Raw genomic sequence first — 5,395 nt, 5'->3', positions numbered from 1 at the left:
TCCTCTCCCCGCAGGGGCGGCCCCGGCCCCGCAGCGCCCGCGCGGGCTCCATCTAGTCCCCTGGCTCTGCCACTCGGCGGTGCAGGAGCGCGCGAGAAAGCAGGACGCGGCCAGCAGTTATGTAAGAGCACCCCCGGCGCACGGCCGCCTGGCTCGCACCCGCCAGGCACGGCCGCGGCCCTGGGAGAGATGCGAGGGAGAGGCAGAATGACGGTCAGAAGCCCCTCACGCATGGCCCGTGGTGACCGTCTTCCTCAGAACCGGGCGCTTCTCCCCAAACTGAGAGAGAGAATTTCATCACAGTTTCATCCTTGGACTCTCCAGGACCGAGTGGGTGAGGAGGAGACCTCGCCCGCCTGTGTTGCTTTTTCGTGGAGAAGGATGGGCAGAGGATTAAAGCGTCTGGGAGCCTCTGCCCCTACCTTCCCACCAGCCACCGCAATACCCCTCAGCCCCGAGGCCGCACAGCTGCACTAGCCTGCCCTTCTCTAGGGCTGCAGCCTAGACCACTGCCTTCTCGGCAGCTGCCACAGTTTTACCCGGGCCTGGGCCCTGCCCAGGATACGCTAGTGAGCAGACCCAGCCCTCAGCAGACCCCAGATGGCTTTCTTCCCCCTTGCGATTTCCATCCTGGCGGAGAGGCAATCGTGAAGGGGACTCCGGAGGAAATGTGACATCCATGGTGCCCTCCAGTATGTAAAGGTGCAGAGACACAGCCCTCAGGCAAAAATGTGGCTCCGGAGTTGGCATCACCTGCCTTCAGAACCCTCGGTTGCCCAGCCAATTCCCTACCTTTTGCCTAAGCCAGAAAGAGGTGACGATGTTTATACCCGGTGAGCTTTGGTCTCCTTAGAGTGATGTCAGGTCATCACCCCATAGAGGAAAGGAAGTGAAAGAAAAAGTTCATGCCTTCTTGGAGTGCAGATGCTCAGAGTGAAAGAAACAACAGACTTGAGCCAGATGGGAGCAAATGAGCAAACCGGAGCATGCACATCTCCTCGGTGTGAGTGCAGACGCTTTAACGTGTGTATTTCCCCAGTGCAGCGCAATCTTCCTAGGTAAAAGAGCTGGTCTGTGGAGAGACAGACGGACCAAGTCCCAGTGACATTACCTGACTGTTCACCTTTACCGTCAGCAGTCTCTCTCACAACACTGATGTTGGCCAGTAAGAAGCAAGGCCCTGAAAGAATATATATTTTAAAATGAGTAATAATTTGATAGGCCTATAGACGAACACGACTCTCAGCTCCAAAAAGGCCAACTGCATCTTTACTGCAACATAAAGATCAAAGTTGGGCGCCACTAAACTGGCTTATGACATTTCTCCCTCGAGACTAGGGTCTGGACGTTTATATGGAAGGAAACACCAAACAGGGGCAATGTTCTTTATGTGTCTTCAGCTGGGGCTGTGAATAAACTAAACTGATCTATGTGCAGGGACCAATAATTTGCATGCGTGTGGTTAGAGCAGGGCCTACTTTGGACTGTGGCTAGGCCACCAGCAGTCCTACTGGGCCTTTGCTTCCCCTTACAAATTAAATATGCTACAAGGGTGGCACCAAGGGATAACTTGGGTGGGGGGAAAGGGAGTCTTTAGCTGCCTCCACCTCTTTGTAATATTTATTAGATCTTGCACGTTATTTGATATGAATATTTTTCAATTTTATGGAGGATGCTATGGGAACACAGCTTCAAGACCTCTCTACCACATTACCCTTTACCAGGCCCCTTTACATAGTCACTGCCTCTGGAAATGGCTGTAACAAGAGGCCATAAACCAGCTCCGTTATGCAGACATTGGCCTGCTCCTCCCCACAATTGCTGAATGGAACTGATCTACCACCGCCTTTTAGGAACAGACAAGGGATCAGGCTAAGGCAGTTTAAGTTTAGATTTCCTATCACTTGCAACTAGAAAAGTCCTGATAAACACATCTGGCCCCGAGATTGTCATGTATCTGGAGTGAATCTGATGTGACTAGAAATTTTGTGGATCTGCTGGGAAGAGAGGCTGCCAGAAACTGGACTTGAAACTGCCAGAAGCCATCCCATGAAAGGGGTCTGCTGAGAGTAAAGCTAGCGCAAAGAAGAGTAGAAAAGCATAGAACCAAGCCACAGGGGTCAAGATGGATCAAGTTCTGATGACATTGTCTGAGTCCCTGAATCATCCCAGCCTCTGCAGTTTTTAGTTATGAGAATCAGTAGATTGCGTTATCATGGCAGCTTGAAGTTGGGTTTCCTATTACTTGGAATTAGAAAGTTCCTGATTAATACGTTGGGTTTTGCATCACTAGTTTATTTGGACTATTTTGTTTTAAATCTTAATGGACGTTGATGCTTCCCAAGCTCTTTGCAAAGAGGAAAAGTGAAATGGTGAAGTGAAATAACTTATTCCACAGACCTATTCCTCCAATATCAAAAGAGAAAGTGATAGGTCTGAGTAATCAATCAGTGAACTAGTCTTCGTATTAGTATTTTCTGAAAATGAAGTACACGAAGTTTAACACGTGATTCGGTACCTGTCCCCACTTCCTATCTAGTTAGGAAGAATGACTTACAAGCTAATGAACAGCAAGACTAAGAGTAGTTAAGAGTTAATTATGTGACACAGACTATAAGCACCGCAGGAGTTTAGATAGGATTACTGCTCCATTCTCTAAAATTGGAAACTAGTAGATGATTGGCTTTTCTGGTTCAATCTTAACACTATTTTTTAAAACATATCGAAGATTTTACACAGTAATCTAGATTTATAACTTACAGTCAAAGGCAGCTTTGGGCACATGGCATTGGTTATAGGTAATAGTCAATATTGGCTAAGTTTTGCTGCAGTAGCAAACATCCCCTCAAACTCAGTGTCTTAACACAAAAAGGCTTCCTTCTCTCCCACACAAGACAACTGTGGATTTAGGTGATTCCCAGGGCAACTGTCCTATGGGTAATGGCTGTGTTACATTGGAGTGTTGTACCTCCATATCAGCAAACACATTCATGGTCATTGTGGAAGAGAAAGAGAAGTAGAGAGGGCCAAGTACTAGCAGTGAAATCTTTCCTCCTGAAGTGACACACACCACTTTAATTTACATTTCATTGGCCAAAGCAAGTCAAATGGCCATTCTTAATTTCAAAGAGGCAAGGAAGTTCAGTTCTCCCAAGTACCAGGGAGAAGAGGGAATCTAGGAATTAGTAAATAATTAATATCTACCAAAGCATGTATTCCCTTATGACAGCAGTGGGCTGGAGCCTTTTATAAACTGCCCTTTGATAAGGAACTTAAACATACTAGTTTAACATAGTTTCCGCCCAGCCTGCCTGATCCCTGGAGGCTTTGAATTTTTTTTTTTTTTTTTGAGACAGAGCCTCAAGCTGTCCCCCTGGTAGAGTGCTATGCCATCACAGCTCACAGCAACCTCCAACTCTTGGGCTCAAGCAATTCTCCTGCCTCTGCCTACCAAGTAGCTGGGATTACAGGTGCCTGCCACAACGCCCAGCTATTTTTTGGTTGCAGCCGTCATTGTTTTTTGGCAGGCCCAGGCTGGATTTGAACCCGCCAGCTCAGGTGTATGTGGCTGGCACCTTAGCCGTTTGAGCCACAAGCGCCAAGCCAGCATTTGATTTTTTAAGTCCTTGTACAGATAAAAACAAATCTTAATATCCTTCAACAGAAACATGTGGCATACAGACTTCTTAGGATGAAGGGCAGGATGGCATCATGAAATCAAATAATCTCAATCAAATTGACATTAGCTGTTATATAGTCTACAAATTACAGAGATCTGTTTATAGTGATTTCTTCCTACTGCTCTTCCCAAACACCCACCAGGAGAGACCAGCCTCCCATACTCTTCTCTAGGGTGGGAGGGGAAGTCACATGGTAGTGATTTGGTGGGGAGGGGGGATAAGAAGGGATAGGTGTCTGGTTTAAAGGTTTAAAAAATTGTATATATGTGAATATATACACGTATAGATATGTGTGTGTGGATATTCAAGACTGGAATACTTGAGTAGAAAATCTGTGAGCTAAGAATGGGAAGCTTCTGTTCCAATAACCATCAATGAGAACTTTATAAAACATGTCTAAAGGTTTAAGAGTAAATCAGCACCCATAGAAATGCATCCATCTCCGAGAAAGCCCAGCATCTCCTCTTTAATCTCCTAACAGTAAGACTTTGGAGGGAGAAGAGATCATAACTTCTCTGGTTAAAACACTGAGGCAGGTAAGTTTAGGGAAAGGAGTTGTGTAGAGGATATATGTTGTGCCCCTTAGTATCTCTTTCTTTGGAGAACCACTCCTCTCTCTTCTTGCTGTGGCCCGGGAGAGGTGTCAGTTTTAGTACCTTATTATCCTCAGGTAGGTGTGGGTGTGGGACCTGAGTTGGCCAATCAGAGTAGCCCATTTCCAAAGCCACAGTGTTTGGTTCAGGGATGAACACATGACCCAAACAAAGCCAATCAGAGTCTTCTCTGGGATTTGATATGTAAATGCCAAGGAAGAAAAGAGTTCCTGTTCCTTAAAACATCAGTACAAAGATGTAGTTTGGGTTGTCAATGGCCATTCTGACATCATGTGACAAGAGCTTAGCTGAAAAAGGAACAACACAGAGAAAAAGAGAAATAAGACAAGTGAAAAGAGAAATAGCCATGAAATCATCATTTGTGTTCCTGAATCTAACACTCCAAGAGAACATGCTGAATTGGCTTTGGACTTGATGGTGTTTGAGTCAATATATACCCTTTCTCTTTCTTGCTTAGATGCAGTCAGGTTTTTCTGACACTTAACATCAGAAAAATGTTGAAGAATATGTGAATAAAATGAGCCAAAGTCAAGCTTATAAAGGAGTGCTGAACAGACACCATGGAATTTTACCTGTTTGCTATTCTTGCTTCATCCATCAAATGCCACTCAACCTCTCAGAGACTAAATACAGAACTGCACTGAGATGCCTTCTCACAGCTCATAGTTCAGTTTGGTATTTGAATAATTTAGTCAGACAGCCTTATTTGAAGTTTGCTATGAGCCATGCACCACCCTATTTGAGGAAGCAACGCAAAAAGAATATATCTTCCCTGCCCATAAAAGATGATAGACTAGAGGCCCAGGAAGATAAATGATATTTATAAAAATGGGGAGATGAGGAAAGATTTAGGGAAAACCCAATGCATTCTTCTTCTAGAATGTTATATTCCAAAATATAATATTTCTAAAAACACATGGTGAGAGGCTAAAAGACCCATGTTGCAGATGTCATTGTGGGAAGTCACCCATGTATAAATGATTCCTGAAGGTGACACCAGGATTGCAAATTCTGATCAAGCTCTTTGGATCAAAGATGTTTTAGTCATATTAAACTTTAAATCATAGGTGGTTAGCATGTGAATGTTGAATTAATAAAAGA

The sequence above is a fragment of the Otolemur garnettii genome, unplaced genomic scaffold, assembly GCF_000181295.1.
Source record: "Otolemur garnettii isolate 467f Iridium unplaced genomic scaffold, OtoGar3 scaffold00020, whole genome shotgun sequence".
Taxonomy (NCBI): Eukaryota; Metazoa; Chordata; class Mammalia; order Primates; family Galagidae; genus Otolemur; species Otolemur garnettii.
Note: the sequence above shows the minus strand (reverse complement) of the source record.